This window comes from Phascolarctos cinereus, unplaced genomic scaffold (assembly GCF_003287225.1).
Source record: "Phascolarctos cinereus isolate Bilbo 61053 unplaced genomic scaffold, phaCin_HiC Scaffold_4;HRSCAF=312, whole genome shotgun sequence".
Lineage (NCBI taxonomy): Eukaryota > Metazoa > Chordata > Mammalia > Diprotodontia > Phascolarctidae > Phascolarctos > Phascolarctos cinereus.
This window is the reverse complement of record NW_027555847.1, coordinates 333,016,207-333,035,791: the sequence shown is the minus strand read 5'-3', so window position 1 is coordinate 333,035,791 and position 19,585 is coordinate 333,016,207. Positions and strand designations below refer to the sequence as shown.

The window sequence follows — 19,585 nt, the reverse complement described above, 5'->3', positions numbered from 1 at the left end:
TATCTAATTTGATCCTCAGACTGGAAGATAAGTGCTATTATAATCCCTATTTTACAGTTGTGAAAACTGAGACAGGAGATTAAACGACTTGCCCAGGGTCACACAGCTAGGAAGTGTCTGAGGCTAGATTTGAACTCAGGTCTTCCTGACTTCAGGCTGGGCTCTCTACCCACTGCACCACCTATCTGACACACTAATCTAGAATTAGATGCTTCTGAGAACTCTCCTGGCTCCAAATACATAAACTGTGATTACTCTCAATCTCTAAAGTCTTTTCCAACTCTGAATTTATGATTCTAAAATATTAGAGACATAGAGGACTATGGGCAGGGAAGGCAGCATAAATCATCAAGTGTGATTGTTTTTGGGGCCTCATAGGTTTTCACTGTTTTTCTCTGCTTCACAGGATTGTAGATTTAGAGCTGGAAGGGACCTACAGGATACTCCCAAATTTTGTTGAGTATAGCTCCCTAATTCTTTTGGGGGTGGTGAGGCAATTAGGGTTAAGTGACTTGCCCAGAGTCACACAGCTAGTAAGTGAGAAGTGTCTGAGGCCAAATTTGAACTCAGGTCCTCCTGACTCCAGGGCTGGTGCTCTATCTGCTGCACTACCTAGCTGCCCCTTCCCCTAATTTTTAAATATAAAAAAACTGAGGAACTGAGAAGTAAAGTGACTTGCCCAGGGTCTCACAGCTCCTGAGTGTCTGAGTCCAGATTTCAACTCGAGTCTTTTCCTGACTTCATGTTCAGCACTCTATCCACCAAGCCATCTAGTTACTTTCAATCAGGCACAGGATTATATAACAAAATGATTGCACTTTTTTTGAAACCTCCAAAAAGGATGAAAAGCACACCAGGTACCTTCAGAACTATATGAGTATTTTATTGCATGAAAAACATATTGCAGATTAATAGACAGTAAACAAACAAAAAAAAAACTGGAGGGCGCCTTACATGAATAGGGTTGGGAAAAATGTTGCAAATGAATAGTGTTTCTCCTCATTTTCTGTGAAGCATTCCAAAGCTCCTAAACAGATACATGAGGGAGAAAGGGAAAGGTGAGAGAAGCCACAAAAGGAGAAGGGAAAATGAATTTCCAAAACACCCACATCATTTTTGTAGACTGAACAATTTAGGACCTGTGAACTCACTGAACAAAACAAGATGGTCTTCTGGAAATTTCAGTAATTTATGTTCATGGACAAAAAATACACATTTGTGGAGATGATAATAATTCACATATCCATTGATGCTTTTCTATCAATTTATGGTACAGCACTTTCCTGCCAAGAGCTATAAAATATCTGATCTGGACACACCTGGGTTTCTCTATGAGCTACAGGCCTACCTCCCGAAATTCTTAAATTACATCTTTATATTAAATGCCCATCCCAGAGCCCCTCGATGGACAAGCCACTATCTTTCACTCACATTGGTTTTGTGACCTTTCAAGGCCAATCTTTCTCAGGTACTCAGGATCCTTTTTTATCAGTCTGAAAATGAGCTCCATTCCATGGCATTCCAGGCACAGACTTCAGAAATCGTTTTTCCCAAAGGGGGAATGAATGAACCAGCAAAGCCGGTGGGAAGGTCTTCTGTCAGGACCTGCTTGTCTTCTCCTTCAAGGTCACCTGGAATTTCTTCTCCAAGTGAGCAGTAACTGCAAGCTCCAGGTGCTCAGGCAGGATGGGCAGAAAGCCAAAGCAACATGGGGTACGTACCATTGCTTACCAAGTTTTACTAGATTCACACACACACACACATACAAAAAGCAATTTGTAAAGCAACATGTAAATTGTCATTATCAATTCCAGAGCCTATAAGATGATTAAAAACCAGAGATTCTGGGAATCTAGTGAAGGCTGTAGGGGAGATGAATCAAGTTGTGACCACTTTAAGCCTTTGTTACTGCATCTGCTAAATGACAGGATTGGAGCAGATGACCCCTAAGGTGATTTCAAGCAATGACCTACGTCTCTGACCCTGAGCACAAGGTTTCCACATCTAAAAAATTTGAAGGTTGCCCTGGATGGTGTCCGAGGCCCCTTCCAGTTCTACATCCATCATCCTATGAATTTCTGCCTGTACACACACACACACACACACACACACACACACACACACACACATACCCCACACACTCATGAATATGAACATAAATCATAAAAATACATACAAGGTACTTCCTTGTTGAGGGTACTAATGCTGTATGTTCACTCTCCATCATCCATGTCTAGGGTTTCACCCTCTCCCAACTCCAGCTTCCCCATGAGGTAAGTATTCATTCTGAGATGACAGAAATCTACAGCTCCAGTAAGGGGCCTGACTTCTTAAACAAACTGGAGAAAGGAATCTGGGGACAATAAATTCCCCAATTTATGTCTGGTTTCACAGAACAGACCTATTGTGGGGCCACCAATGGCTGCCGCCCAAAATGCTCTCCTGCCCTCATGAGAAGCAATGTAAACAGACACTGTGCCCCAGTGACGCCAGCCTCAGTGTCTAGAACTCCTGGCCTTTCATATTTTATGACATTTTTGTGTACATTGGCTCCTAATTCTTTGTTATGAACAGACAGTACTTATTTTTCTTTGGTATTAACTCATACCAAAATTTCACATGCTACTGTTTGCCCTTCTTTCTCTCAGAGATGTGTATGACCCCAGAAAACAGGAGACAAAAAAAAGATGAATCTGAACTAGACCATTCTGAACTACCACCCTCCTATCTAGTCATCCTAGGGTATTACTATTATACTTCCCTTAGGGTCACCTTTCCTTGGGACTTTCTTATAGAACAATCTGCTTGCTCATGAAGTGATTTAGGTTGGTGAGTTAATTCTACACAACTTCTGTCAAGCACCTACTGTGTGCTAGGTATTGGTGGTAGGTACAAAGACAAAAATGATGAAGTCCCTGCCTCAAGGAGCTTCCCTAGTTTTCATTTGACAGTAATACCTAACATCTAAAGGATATTTGATACTTTCTAAAACACTTTGACAGCACTTGCCCCATTTGCATTTCACAAAACCTTTTTGAGGGAGAAATGGGCAAATATGACATCCATTTTACAGACAAAGAAATTGAGATAGAGGAAGGTAAAGTAACGCCCAAGATTACATAGCAAGTTACTCAACAGGGCACTGCCACTTCCCTTTACTTTTCCATATCATGCTTCAATTCACTGTTTTCCTATCTGACCTTTGAAAAATGGTCTCTAATGACCCCATAAATGCAAAACCCAATTTACATTATTTCCATCACTTTCCCTCATATTTACTCACGTAAATAGTTGATACCATGGAGTGATTTATTGCCCTAACCCTGAAATTTCCTTATCAATTCTAACAGATTCTTTGATGCTCCAGACTTTAGGGTCCCCTAGCCGGGCCTCAGCCACTTTTTGAGAGTGAAAATTAATTTTCTTCTCTGATCTCCACCACCACCCCAAAGCAGAGAAGAAGGGTGACTCATTCAGAACATAATCTTAGGGAAAGAGACCTTAATGTCAGTCTTAAAGAGACACTACATAAACTACCATAAATTCCAGTGATTGCTCATGGCTGTTCTACTTACATACTCATCTATGCCATTTGGGCAGTTGGCCAAACTTGGAATTTCTAGACTGAGGACCAGGATTTTCCAGTCATACAATCTACTCGGTAAAAATGGCTCTAATAGCACCCATCTCCAGGCTAGAAAGACTCTATGCTACACACAGACATAGATAATCTGGTCTTTCAAGCTCAATATAAAAGTTATTCTTAATTCATAGACTTCCTGCTCCTTATCTGAACTGTGTTTTTGCTCACTCATATGTTCTTCTTATATTAAGATACAGACCCCATGGTTTAGTGGACTAGGAACCCTCCCACACCATGGAAACCATTGAGTTGTTCCGAAGGTTACTTCGGTTATGTTAATTTTAATGAGACGCACACATCAATATCAGGATTTTCCATCATCACAGAACTCTGAAAGACTGCTTTGAGCCTGAATAAAGACCGGAATTGGAAATGCCACCCATGAAAAGAGGCATTCCTCAAACTCCAGTGACTCATTGGCATCCAAATGCCAAACAATAGAAGGAATGAGGACTCTGGAGTCCAAGGCATGATGCTCATCTTCTGCTTCTGCTCCTTATTACCTGGGTGACCTTGAGCAAATCACTGGCTTTCTCCATAAAATGAGTGGGTTCAAATACACTACCTCACCTCCAGACCAATGAAGAATAAGACAAAGAAGGCAAGGCCTAGGCAGGGCTAGGGAACAAATCTGTTCTGTAAAATTGGATTTAGTCAAAATGCCACACTTAAGGATCTATAAGGCCACATGTGGCCTTAAGGCCACAAGTTCACCACCCTTGGACAGAGATCAAGCAACCTACCCAAGGACATACAGGTAGCAAACATCTATGTGCCTTCCAGGTTTATGATTCTATTATCACCATAAATAAACATGCAATACATTGGGGAATAGCTAGAGAAAACTTTGCAAATGGATCAACATGTTTTTTTAGCCTCCTTATCAGCTTTGAGGTTAAAGTCATTTTTTATTACAGAACCAGATACTCTTAGAACACTGAATCAAGGCTATTAAGAGATCATCTGATCCAACCCCCTCATTTTACAGATGAGGAGACTGAGGCTTAGAAAAGGCAAATGACTTTTCCAAGGCCACATGAAAAGCTTGACAAAGGTAGGACTAGGAAGTCAGAACTCCCACCTAACAGTTGTTTATTTCTCACAACAGCATTGTGTATATGGAAGATAATGAGAAACACTGAGTTTTAATAACTTGACCAAGATGACAAAGTAGCCAGAACAGCTTTAAGCAATGATGTTCCTTCATTATCTAGTCCAGGAGTTCTTCATCCCTCTGGCAGTCTGGTGAAATGTATGGAGTCCTTCTCAAAATAATGTTTTCTAAATAATGGGAGTAAATGCTCAATTTAAGTTGGAGGTAAATTAAAATAAAATTGCATTTTTTCCCCATCCCATTCCCCCTGGAATCTATCTGTGGACCCTTTGGGTCCTATGGGGAAAGGAATGAGCATTTAGAGTTTCTACTATGGGCCAAGAACTTTACAAATAAGATTTTATTTGATCCTCACAAAAACCCTGGGAGGTAGGTACTCTTATCATCCTCATTTTACAGCTGAGGAAACTGGGGCAGATAGAGGTCAAGTGACTTACCCAGAGTCACACAGTAAGTATCCAAAGCCAACTTTGAACTCAGGTCTTCCTGACTCCAACACCACCATTCTAGACACTATGGCATCTAGTTGCCTTCAATTTGCGGACCATGGGTTAAGAACCCTCGATTTAGTCTCTTGCTTAGCTCCAGAGACCAGCAGGTACATAATGTCAGGGGGAACAATAAAGGGTCAGGGACGTCAGACAAAGGCTTGGGTGTTTGTATAGTCAGTGGAGGTCCATGTACATTATAGCAGTTTCCCCAGCCAGAAAACACCTTTCTTTGGGTTTGATTCAAGTGTCCTGGTTCTAAGTCAATTTTCCGCATCCATACTTCTCTGGCCAAATATGTGTCTTCACAATTCCCCAGCAAATAACCACTGAGAGGTGACAATCTCTTATTCTGTTATAAGTACTAAAGCTTCATGTCCAAAAGACAGCATCTGCCATAGACTAGAATCTGTATAAATATGGGTTTTACAAGCTGAGATGCCAAGTATTCTTAGCCCAGAAATAGACGATTGTGATTATCCAGCCCATGGACACTGCAGGGAGGGCTTATGTCATCCTTGCTCATAGGGTTATAAACTATTAGATAGGTTCCTATAAATCGAGGACTTACATAAAGCCCAAAAGCTACTAGTGGAAGGCTCAAGAAATATTCAATTTAAATCCCCACAGGGCAGATGCTTCACACATTGGACCCCTTCCTCAGAGGATAGCTTGAGCTATGTGCCCTGCTTGGCTTCCCAGTTAGTCACTGTGATCTCCATCTTATGTAGGCCAGCGGGGATGGAAGAATGGCTTTTCTAAGATAAAAGAACATTCTGTGCAATGTCTCTGATCCTTTGGGGGGGGCGGACATCAGAGTCCCATTTATTCCTGAAGTTATACAGATCTGTTTTTTACAGGATCTGTGAATAGCATGCCACTATTATGAAACTCTGCTATTTTGAGCAAATAGTTGTAAATGAATCAGAAATGTTTGGGCTGAATTTCCCTTGAAATATTCTTGGGTTTAGTAGTTAAAGGAAAAGAATCCCTAGCAAAGGGAGTTATGCTGAAAGCATCAGGTTTCACAATTAATTAGAATTATTTTGCCAAACTCATAGTAAATGTCTCTAGGTTCACCCCCAAACTAGTCTGTACAGGCAGCATTAAAAAACTATTTCCAATTTAGGCATCCATTAACCATTTGGAAGGTCAGTGCAATTAATTACCTTGGTGATGATGAATGGCAAATCCAGCAATGACAGAAATGAGGCTCAATCTATGGTAGGCTTAGGAAAGAAAACAGTCTCACAGTAAAGCATTCAATAAACTCTTTTAGGGGACTAATCAGTGAGTGCTCTGGAAAAGGGAATTTAATAAATGGTACCCTGGATAGGTTAACTCATTGTGGCTCTATTAGCTACAAGTGTACCTTAATAATAGTATATATCTGTATAAACTTTCTACATTTCCAGCCTTCACAATCTTCCACTTCCTATATAGGCTGAAGACTTTAAGAAGATATGAACAGACTCTACTAATGGGGGGGAAAGTTTCATCAAATTCAGTCACGTCAACACTTTTTCCAAAATCCTATTTTACTAGGTCCTATGAAGAATGACTTTCTCAGAAATATTTAGCTTTTTAAACAGAGACTATTAGATATTTGGTATCTGAAGCCTCCAATGTACTCATCTCCTAGGAGGGTGGCGAGGCTTATTTTGGCAAAAAGTAACAGACTTTTCCAGTCCCAAAACTGTATTTCTCTAAGATCAATCCCAATAGTGTAACAAAAAGAAAATCACTGTACGTGCTGACCAATTTACAAAACAATACTACCATACACACCATTAATTTTTCAATTAATAAAATGGAAATAATAATGCCCAGCACCCCAAAACTAAGTTAAAAGAATTATTTAGATGTCAATATAGCAAAGTGAATACTCCCAAGATACAGTGTTCCAAAAGTGTTAGTGGAGTTTAATCTATTAAAGCCTAAAACTCCACTGAGATTTTTGGGACACCCTGTACAAAGACATCGCTAGACATAACTTAACTCAAATAGATAAATCTTTCTCTTCAACAGTACTGTCAAGAACAGATTCCCAAACTCTGTAACCCCCATATTCCCTTAATTTTCTTAAAGAGCACCCTAGTTTCATCTTAGTGAATTTCTGCTCTGAAAAATCACAGCTCAACATAATCTCGAAGTGACTCCTAATTTCCCTATCTCCTCTCAAACCAGCCCTTTCTTCAAACTTTCCCATTTCTATTGATGGCACCACTCCTTCCAAGATACTCAAACCCAAAACCTTATTCGTCTTTGACCCTTCCCTCTCTCCATGGCCAAGCACCTCCAAAAGTCTATTGATTCTATCTCAACCCTCTCACATCCATCCCTTTCTCTTCATTCACACTGCTACTGCCCTACTTTTGCCCTTCATCACCACTTACCTCAATGATCATCAGAACTTTTCAACTTGCCTCCCTACCTTCAGTTTCTCCCTTATCCTTGATACAAGTACCAAAATAATCTTCTTAAGGCATAATTTTAAGCTTTCAACTCTCCATCATCACCACCATCCCTATCACCCCAAAAATAAATCAATAAATATATCAGTGGCTCTCGATTGTCTCTGGAATAAAATACAAATTCCTTACCTTGGCATTTAAAAGTCCTTTGTAATCCAGCTTCAGTCGACCTTTCCAACCTTATTTCACCTTACTCCCACTCTCACATTCTGCACTTCAGCCAAACTCAATAACCAGCTGTTCCCCAAGCTCAACATGGCATCTCCTACCAGTTCACATTTGCACAAGCCACACCCTATGTCTGGAATTCATAGATATTTGCCTCACCTCACCTTCCAGAATCCTTAGTTTCTATCAAGGCCTCTTTCTCCATGTAGCCTTCTCTGATTTCCCTAGCTGAATATGTTCTCTTCCTCCTGAAATACTTGTAGAGCACTGTGGATTTCTTCTTAACTGCCCATCACTACCTAACCTGGAATATTATACTTATCTGCATGTATATTATATCCCTCATCCCACTCTATCCCCACCTCCCAGTAAAATGTGAGCCCTTGAAGGCAGAGCAGGGTCTCTGTCATTTCTCTTTTGTGTCTCTAGGGCCTAGCTCCCTCACACATAGTAACTACTTAGTTACTGCTGAATTGGATTGAAGATGTATGTGTCAAATGAGATAGCTCTGTGACTACTTAGGTCGGAGCTCTGACTTGCTTTGGGTATTTGTCATAGATCTATCTACATACAGCCATTCCCCAGAGTATTCCAGAACCCATGAGTTTTCCTAACCTGGAAAGTACCAAGTGGCCCAAATCTCTTGACTATAAGGCAACCCCTCACCTCAGTGAGTGCCCACAACACACTGATTATCCTCTAAAGTAGGTGGGGGGCTGGGGGAAACATGTAGTGATGTTCTAAGGAACCAGCAGTCTTGGTCAAGTCCCTGCTCAGCTGAACAACTTGTAAAAAAATACTCCAAAAAAGTCAACAAAGGAAGAGTGATTATTCTGAGCTTTTTCAAAGTATGAAGTCCTCTTTTGAAATTTTGTTTCCACTCTTTTAAATAGCCATTTCTGTAACAATAGCTCCTAATTAGATCTATTTATTTTGACAGCTCATGTCCCCTGATAAAAAGGGCCATATGCAACATTTTCAAATTAAGAATTTTCCCCTGAAAAGCATGCTATTATTAACTATATGAAATATCAAGGCTTTGGGAAGCGGGTGGCAATCAAAAACTGGAAAAGTCAATTTTTTTTATCACAGTCTGGTTTTTGCCTTGGGTTTCATTATTTAAAGAAAAAAGCTAGAAATAAACTCAATAAGTAGCTATTGGGGAGAGATGGAAGAGCAGAACTGCCACCAGCTGGACTATGAATGCTCAAGGATCACCATGTCCTAGTCTCTCCTATCCACCCCCACCCCCTCAACACCCAGAGCATCCAGGCCAGTGCTCCATACACAACGAGCAATCAGTTACGCCTGTGGGTAGCAATAAAGCCCAACATGAGGCAGGGCAGAACAAGTAGAATGATAGACTGACCCATGCCAAAATTTCAAATTAGGAAAAGTTTGTCTTTAGTGCTTTTCCACTCTCTTCTTGTCAATCTATTCCCCTTCACCTGGCTCTCTGAAGCCCCATGCTATACCACCTGGATATTCCCACTGGCTGTCCACCATGCCTGAAATATTCTCCCTCTTCATCTCTGCCTCCAGGCTTCCTTGGCTTCCTTCAAGTCTTAGCTAAAATCCCACCTATGAGGCCTTTCCTGATCCCCCTAAAGCTAGTGTCTTCCCACTGTAGATTATTTCCAGTTAACCCTATGAATAGCTTGTTTGTACACAGTTGCTTGCATATTGTCCCTCCCTGTCTTTCACTATTAGACTGAGCTTGAGAGCAGGGGCTGTCTTTTGCCTTTCTTTGTATGCTAAGTGTTTAGCATAATGCCTGTCTCATAAATGATACTTAATAAATGCTTACTGACTGACTCACCCACCCCCATAACTGTCCCATGTTCCCAGGCCTTTTCTGTTATCCAAAGTCCCATTCCCTCTCAACTAGCCTGGGTTCAGAGGATCCAGGGCTGGTAAGCTCATCTAGTCCACTCTCCCACCCCCATCCCCCATTTTATCCATGAAGCCAAGATTACTCACCTATCAAGCTGCACAACTAGGATTCAAATCCAGGCCTTTTGATTCCAGATCTAGCTCTTTCTGCCGCATCGGACTGACTTTGTGTGCTGACTCCTTAATCGACACAGTTCATTTCCTGGGATGTTTTAGCACCATAGCGTTTTACAGGCTTTAACAATTGATATGCATGTGCTGTAGAGCACTGGACAGAGATGGGAAGGAGGACCATGGTGAAGGGAGAGGGGTTAGACTATCAATCCCAGGAACCTGCCTTTGCAGAAGAAATTCACCCCATTGTATTTTCAATCCTATCAGGGGGCAACCATGGAAAGGTATTGGAAGGAAGAGGCTAGGTAGGAGAAGACAGTTTGGCTAGGTGTGGTCTGGGATTGCTTTGGGAGATTGCCTTGGAATGCCTGTTTCATTAAGTTTCAGTCTATCTTTTCAGACTAATTACACACTATTCCCCCTCACATTCAGTCAAACCTAGATATTTGCCATTCGCTGCACACAAGCTGCCTTTCATCTCTATGTGTTTACATAGGCTGCACCCTTGCCCGCTCCTCCCCCTCCCCCCATTCCAGAAATGCTCTCTCTCCTCAGCTCTACCTTTGGAACCCTCAGCCCTCTTTAGGCCTCAGCCCAGGTGCCACATCCTACAAGATGTCTTTTCTTCCAGGGTTAAACAGTAAAATCATCTGTGCCTCCCATCCCCTATTTTGTTTTTGTTCAGTCATTTTCAGTTGTGTCCAATTCTTCATTACCTCATTTAGGGTTTCCTTGGCAGAAATACTGAAGTAGTTTGCCATTTCCTTCTCCAGTTCATTTTACAGAAGAGGAAATGGAGGCAAACAAGGTAAAGTGGCTTGCCCAGGGTCTCACAGCTATTACATGTCTGAGGCCATATTCGAACTCAGGAAGATTAGTCTTTTTGACTCCAGACCTGGTACTCTGTACACCATGGCGCCACCTAGCTGCCCATCCCCAATTACTCTACACTTACTTTGTATACACACAGTGCATTTACTTATCTGTTTACATGTTATTTTCTTCTAATAGGATATAAGTTTCTTAAGGGCAGAACCTATTTCAATTTTTGTCTTTGTAGCTTTTTGGAGGAAACAAGTACTTATTAAGCACCAGGTACTGTGCTAAGTGTTTTTCAAATATCTCACTTGATCCTCACAAATAATCCTGGGAGGTAGGTGTTATTTTAATCTTAATTTTACAATTCAGGAAACTGAGGCAGAGGTTAAGTGACTTGCCCAGGGTCACAAAGTTAATAAGTATCAGAGGCCAAATTTGAACTCAGTTCTTCCTGATCCCAGGCCCATAGCTATATCCATTAGTACCTTAGTACCTAGTATAATATCCAGCACCCAACTAATACTTAAAAATGCTTTGAGTTTACATATAACAGTGGCAACAGTATTCTAGCCACCGAAACATAATGGTTCAATCAAGGGGGGAATGTGGCAGTGCCTTCTAAAGATGGTAAGAATGGCTTTCACATTTCTGGATTTCCTGATACACCCTTCATTTGTAGTATGGCATAGTTGGGTCTTTGCCAGAAACAAAATGACTTATGGAAAAATTGCTTGGTTGGGTAACATTTTGCCAATGAGAAGAGGTACTGTCCAACTAAGCAGAATATATGTAGACTGGCATTCCATCTCTGGAGTCTGAGATTTGGGGCAAATCACTATTACCAGTCATCTCATCATCAAATGACATTCATTAGTCAACTAGTTCAAAGTTTCCCAAAGCTCAACCAGATTTCTCAGTTCTCTTCCTAGGACCATTCTACCTTTTGTCAATTGAGTTTTGACAGCTCTGGGCTAGAAGGCCACGAGTTAGAGAGAAGAAAGTAGGACGACAAGAGAGAGGAGGAGAAGGAAAAGTTTGTTTTTAATTTTATAGGTTTCAAGAAGAGTCTTTGGAAGTCAAAGTTTTCCAGGATAATAAAACTTTGCCATCCACTAATCATTAGGAAACACTGAGAGTTCAACTTTTTATCCAACATGGAATTCTTCTATAACATCCCTGAGAGATGGCCATCTAGCCTCTTGAGCACCTCCAATAACAGGGAGCTCACTACCTCAAAAAGTAGTCCATTCCATTTTTGGATAGCTGTTCTTGCCTCCATTTTCCCTGCTTGAAATATGGAAGCCAACTATCCTTAAGGCTGAGGAAAACATATCTAAGTAAATATAGAAACACACGCAGGTAAACTGGTAATATCGTTATTCATGCTAACGAAGGGAAGAAGGAGCATGAGTAATATCTGGACTGAATACCTTCACCTCACTTAAATCATTATGTCCTCTTTAAAGCAATTTCCTAGACAACACAAAATTAACATCCACAACGTCCTCTCTTCTGTTTTCTCTTTCTACCCTCAAGAGTGGTGCTAATAAAAATCAAAAATGATGAGTAACAAAAGGAACAGAAGAAGCAACATCCCAGCTGTCTAATGCAATTTGAAGCCCATGCTCTTATGAACCAGTTCCACACTGTGTAATCAGCTTCTGGACAACTAAGAGTTTGTTATGTAAAGGGACACATGATGTTCTGAAAAAAAAGGAATAACAGTGGCATGAAGCCATGATCTGACGGGTCATTAGGTTCAGATCAGTATCTGAAGCTTATCCCAAGGGTAGATCTAGAAATTTCATAAGAACAGGTGCCCTTTCATACTATTTCCATTACTTCATAGTTCAGTGACTCTTGCCACTGAATTCTCTCAACAAAGGAAAATGCAAAACAGCAAAGGAGGCCTGGAGAGAGTCGGATAGATTTATAAAAAGCATAGGAAAAGTCTTACTCCAATACAGTCAAAATTCACAAGGCTAGAACCAATATTTAAGGAGTTACTTCTTCAATCAAATAATTCTCTAGACTTGGGTGCAAATTCCTGTCAACCTAATGAAATCTATTTAATAACATTCATGTTCATTGTCTTCATCTCCTAATTTTACTTATTTGAATTAAAGTATCACAGGATACATAATGGATCACAGGCTTAACCTTTAAATATCATTTTTTTAAGATTATAGCTGATATTTAGGTAACACTTTAAGGTTTCAAAGCACTTTGCATCCAGCTATTTTATAGATAAGGAAACTGAGACCCAGAGAGGTTGAGGAACTCACCTGTGGTCACTCAGCCAGCAAGCACCAGAGGCAAGATTCAAACCAGAGTTTCTCCTGATGAGTCCAGATGTTTGTCCACTACATTTCACTGTAGAATCAACAATAGAAAGGACACTCTTTTAAATTAATTTAAAATATTATTGTGCTATAAGAAAAAAGTGAGGAAATCTGAAAAATGTGGAAATGTACATGAACTGTTGGAGAATAAAATAAGTAGAATCAGAAGAAGCCTATGCATGATAAATCAATAATACAAGTAGAAAGAATACTAAAATGACCTCAAATGCTGAGGAATTAAAATGACCAAACTTGTCAGAAGAAGAGATGAGGATGTATCTTTCAGGATGGGAAATGGTGAGACTAGGGGTTCAGAATGCAGCATATACATTGTCAACTACAGTCATTGTCTTGATTTGGGTTTTGCTTAAATTTCTGTTCTAAAGGAGGGGCTCACTTGGTGGTGGTAGAAACAGAGTGGCATTACATCATAAATGACTGATATAAAAGCAATAGGGATTAAAAACTTATTAGAATAATAATAATAAAATTTTCTACCTGAAAAGGGAGGAGGGGAGAATTTAAGAGAAAACCAACCACCAAAAAGAGGAAATGTGCTACAATTTTTTCATCTATAAAAGCTGTAAACCAAACACAAGGAAATTTAAAAACATTAATAGAACAAAAGAATAATAATAGTCAAAGAAGAAAGGCATTCAATTATTTCATTATATGGACCTCCTTCCTGAGTGCCAGATAAAGCAGAAAGAGTTAACACCTATTTCCCCAGAGTAAGTAATTAGCTCCCACTCCCAAGTGTATTTTCCATGGCAGCCTGAGACTCTGTCACTGATAATTCTCTGCCTCTGGAGGTGTGTGCACCGACCAGATGCATCAATGTCAATTCAAGGCCACACTGCTGAGTCTTGCCCCAGTACCAGCCATGAGCCTTTCTGTGCTAAATTAGAATTGTCTCTAACACTCTGCCCAAACAGGGATGTCCATTCCTACAGAGACCTCCCTCTGACTTAGTAATGCACTGTTTTATTAAAGAACATTGACATTATCCTCAGAATTTGTTTGCAGCATCTGACTCAATCAACAGATCTGCCTGGCCTAATAACTGACACACTCTGTCCTTTTCCCTGCAGCGTCCTAAAGAGAGAGCTTCTCGTTTGATTGCTAACCTTTTAGAGAACCAGAAAGTGCTGCCTGACAAAGCACTCACAGTGTTTACAGAGCAGAAAAAAATCCCCTAAAATATGTGGCTCAGTCTTATGTAAAAAGCAACAGAAAGGTCCACCAAGAGTCTAAATTTGAGAGTGGACTACTAAAAAAACCTGATTAATCTCATATTTTTGTTGATGATTCTGCCAAAGGAGACTGCTATTTCTGCACCCAGTTGAGACCCAAAAGACTAAATGCGAGCACTAATGTTACCCACACTTCACCAAGGAAAACACTCTCCGTAATTGTAGCCATAATACTGTTTTCACTTCCACATCATGGGGGTTAGGGACACAGTGCCCTCTCAATCTGGAAAAAGCCACATACCATTTTTTGGCCCTCTCTTCATACCAGAAAAAAGTCTGAATTATTATGTTATTAAAAGATAAAAATGTTGATATCATACAATATTATATGTGTACTTTATACATTTCTGAGTTTCTGAACTTTTTCTGTGTCATCTATTGGCCTTTGCATGATGTCTTCAGCTTCCACAAAACTCCCCCCAAGTTCCCATTTAATTTCTTACGCTTAGTCACAGTAAATTGAAACCCACAGTGGGGAAAGTTGTCATGTGGAAAGGATAACTGTAGTCACTTACTGCCACAATGATCTCCTTCCTTCCTGATTGCTGCTCCATGTCAGATTACTGTCTATGCCCACCTTTTTTGGTTTCAGCTGACCACAAATAAACACCACGATTTGAGGAGCCCTCAAACCCTCCTTCCTTCCTTCCTTGCTCACTTCATCTCATCATGCAAAAGCCACGTTAGTGTGCTGCCTCCCTCCAACTCAGCAGTCGCACTGTGATATGCTCCATGTCAGTGGTGACATTGCTTATATTCCAGGACCTCTATGTTGGTGATCATATCTTGACATTTAACATCTAGTAGGATCTATTAAAAATGTAGGATCACAGACACAGCTAGGTGGCACAGTGGATAGAGCACCTGCCCTGGAGACAGGAGGAACCGAGTTCAAATCTGACCTCAGACACTTACTAGCTGTGTGACTCTGGGCAAGTCACTTAACCTCAACTGCTTAAAAAAAAATACATACATACATATGTATGTGTGATCATAGATTAAGAGTTGGAAGGGATCTTGAAGATCATTGAGTCCAACTCTTTCATTTGACAGTTGTGGAAATTGAAGATGAGGGAAGACAAGTGATATGGCCAATGTGAACTCAGGTCTTCCTGATTCCAAACCCACCACAATGCCTTGCTGCTTCTCATTACATATATCATATAGACAAATAAGGCAGGACATAGAAAAAAGCAAAGATGACAAAACTTTCTTTGGTATACTTCATTCCATTTCTGTGCTTCTTTCTCCTTCTTACTACCCAACTCTAGCTGCTATTAAGCAATAATCAACAAACATTTGATGACCAAGCAATTTCCCAAAACTCACCTTCCAAACACATACACACACGAACAAGCTATAGAACTGCCGTTAGCCTTCCTTCCAAAGATGTTCCCCTTGCTTTGAATTTTTGCTCTCTTCCTCTATCACAACTTACCTGTCCTACATCCCATTCCTTTAGAACCTAACGAGATAACAGATCAGACAAGCTAATATTAATGACTGATGTTTTAACAATATTCATGAAATAGTAAAAGACTCAGAAGAATGTCTGGAGAACATTGCGTAACTTCTCTGTAGAGGATTTCCAGAAAGACATGAACGAGAACACATGGATAGGTAGCAATTATTGTGTATCAGCTAAGAAAATATCCATACCAACTGTATATTATTCCTCCTTGATAGCACTTGTATCCCACAATGGTTTTAATGCAATGGAAAGAGTACTGGCTCTAGAGACTGACGATCTGGATTCAAATCTTTGACATTCGTTATTTGTGTGACCCTAGATAAGTAAATTACCCTTCCTGGGCCTTAGATTCCATAATAATAATAACTAGCATTTATATTGAACTTTAAGGTTGGTAAATCACTTTACAGATATGTTATCTCATTTGATCCTTATAAGAACCTGGGGGGTTAAAGTGACATTACCATTCCCATTTTACAAATGAGAAAATTGAAGCAGAGAGAGGTTAAGTGACTTGTCTAGGGTCACATAGCAGTTAAGAGTCTGAAGTGGCATTTGAATTCAGGTCTTCCTGACTCTGAGTTCATTACTCTATACATTGCTCCACTTACCTGCTTCTCATGAGGGACTAAATGGCCACTAATGTCCTTTCTAGATCAATCATCTTATGAAAGCAATTTACTGATATGTAGAACTATGATACTAAGAAATTATGATGGAATTTTAGGACCCATGATGAAGAGTTGGAAGATCTCAGTTCAAATCTTGGCTTTACTGCTGATTACCTATGTGACTTTAGACAAGCCATTTCATTTCTTTGGGCTTCTGCAAAATTAAGAGGTTGGCCTCCATAACTGCTAAGATCCCTTCAGGGTCTTTATCTCTGAACCTGTTAAACAGTGTTGGGCAGAGTTTTTTGCTCCCTCTCAAAACATAATGCCTAGACAAGGGCCTTCATTGGCTATATGTTAAAGTCAGACTTGCTGATGAATATGCTTAAGTTGAAAGGTAACACATCTATAACAAGAACTGTCTCCAGTTCTACAGAATGTTAGAAATGACCACTGCTTTGCAGGCCTTCAGTTTGAACTAGGAGACTTAGCCTCACATCAGTTGGAGGGGACAGCATTAATTTGTGGCTGGCAGAGATTTAGGGAACATAAATTATTTTTGAAAACAATGATTTTTTTTTGTATATTTGGATATAAGGATTCTATGTTTAATACAACTCTGTTACTCTTTTGGAACACTGTATTTGGCATTCCAACTTTCTTTTTTCTTTTCTTTCCATCTATGTGCAGACAGTAACATATCCACATCCCAGAAAAGAAATAAACAGTGGGTGTTCAATAAAATCATGTTGACTGACTGGAGTAGAAACTCCACTATTAGAATGGAATGTTGACCAACCAGTATTTTATTAGGAACAACAAGTCTGTTTAATCAAGTTTTATTAAAAATAACATGCTTTATTTCTTGCCATAATAGAACAATCTCTGTCTATGAGACAAGGCAGACTTTCATAATGCTTCAGAAGACAGGGTTTTCTGGGTTTAAGACCCCTAAATAACATTGTTGTAACAGGTGACTCACATGTGACATCAAAGGGCAAAGCTGGACGTTCGAGGCCTAATCATCCCTATCAAAGGATATGGCCAGTTGCCTATTTAGGGTAGCCTAACCAGAGAAAAATTACAAAGGCAGCATAGTGAAAAGTTTGAAGTTAAAAAGACTCAGAATCAAATCTTCATGATATTGGACAAGACACTTAACCTTTCTGGGCCTTAGTCTCACCATCTATAAGATGAGAGGGTTGGACTAGATGACCCCTGTAAATATGTTCCCAAGTTTGTATTTGGCTTCCTTCTATCTTTCTTTTACAGTGTTCCATTTTCCCACCCATCCTATACTCTCTCTCATCCTTTATTGTAATAAATACCTATTCTACATTTCATTTCAGTGAATTCTCCATTCATTTTTAATTAGAAGATGATAAGATTATTAGAAGGGACATTAAAGATCATCTAGTCCTCCTCTACCCATTTTACAAGATGAGGAAACTGAGGCCTGGAGAAATTAATAACTGACCCAAGATAAATACCAAAGCCAGGATTTCAAGCTAAAAGTGCTCCAACTTCAGAACCAAATAATTATTAACTGATGAGGTACAAGACATTCTCTCCTTCCAAGCATATTTGTACTTTAGTAGAGGTCACTTCAAGACTAAAGAGTCTTCAAGAAGCAAAAGAATAAATCTCTAATGGCAAAATTTATCCAGGCACAAAGGAGTCTGCCCAGTAGCTCTCAAATCAAGTCATGCAGATAGCACTTATCCCACATTCTCCAAGGCCAGCCTTGAATACCACTACATTTTCTATGAATGCTTTCTGCACTTACGTAACCAGACAGAAGGTAATAAATAATTTGTTGTTCAAAGGTGCATGTGGTGATTTATTAAACAGAACCTTGTGACCTGAATAAGTTTACAACCTCCCAAATAAACTACTGAGGTTCTTGATTCCTTCCTAGAGACAAGGCCTGTCTCTCTGCATAACACCTAGTCCCCCAAAGCCTTTCCTCTTTACTAAATTATAGAATTTCATCCTTAACCAAGTTAGGAAATATTCTTTGTTACCTCATTATACGAACTTTGTCACTGAGGGAATAACAGGGAGAGTTGATGTTAAATCAAAACAATCATATAAATAATTATAATTTCTGTGACAAAATGGCTATCGGATTATGTCAGTAGTAGACTATAAGCTCACTGAGGTCAAGGGGTTTTTTTTTTTGTCTAAATAACCTCAGTGCCTAACACAATGCATGATAAATATTTTATTTTTTGATCCAATGTGATTTCATTGGTGTGGGAAACTTCTAGTTTGTAAGCTCCAACCAGTGATGCTGGTCAGCAAATCATCTATACTTTATAGTAAGGAGGCTGTTGCCTAGGGCACCAAGAATTGTGACTTGACTGGTCACACAGCTATAAGGAAGAAGCAGGATTTGAATAAATCTTCCAGATTGTAAGCCCAGCCCCTTCATCTAATACTTAGATAATACCACAATACCCAGTTGGGAGTCTTAATAAATGCTGGTTGAACTGAGCAAAGAGTAGTAGATAGGGCAGCTAGGTGGGGCAGCAGATAAAGTGCTGGGCCTGGAGTGAGGAAGACTCATCTTTGTGAGTTCAAATCTGGCCTCAAACACTTACTATCTGAGTGACCCTGGGCAAGTCAATTTCCTCATCTGTAAAATGATCTGGAGAAGGAAATGGTGAACCACTCCAGTATGTTTTCCAAGAAAATCACATGGACAGTATGGTCCACAGGGTCATGAAGTGTCAGACACAACTGAACAACAAAGTGTGAAGTAAAAGACATACATAAGAAAATAAATTGTACCACATTAAATGGATGCAAAACACTGATTTATGTGATTTCTTTGTATTTAAAAAAAAAAAACTGTAGAAAAAGTCCTGGACTTGAAGTCAGTAAGACTGGGGTTTGAATCCTGCATTAAACGTTTGCTACTTGTGTGATATGGAACAAATCATTTTAACTTTATAACCCTCAGTTTTCTCATTTATGAAATGGGAAGTGTTGGGCTAGACAATATCTATGATCCTATGAGCCAATGAATTCCTCTCCATTCCAAAGGATTCTTGGACATGTGATTCTACTGCTTCTCCTGTTTTTAAGTGTTGATGCCTAAATGTGTCCTTTTGTTTAACACAGGCCTTGTTTCCATATGGATATTTAATATTTAGAAACATATATAACAAAAAAATTATTTTAAAGGTAAGG

General features: G+C 39.7%; 1 protein-coding gene across 3 annotated transcripts in view; it reads right to left on the bottom strand.

Moving 5' to 3' along the window:
- Window positions 1–19,585, bottom strand: part of LOC110222317 (3',5'-cyclic-AMP phosphodiesterase 4D-like) — a 798,164-nt gene that overhangs the window by 591,215 nt on the left and 187,364 nt on the right. For all 3 annotated transcript variants that reach the window (XM_078153186.1, XM_078153187.1, XM_021007250.2), the window contains exon 2: window positions 12,999–13,086. The gene's annotated coding sequence lies outside the window, so the exon portion shown is untranslated. The remainder of the gene's footprint in view (window positions 1–12,998; window positions 13,087–19,585) is intronic.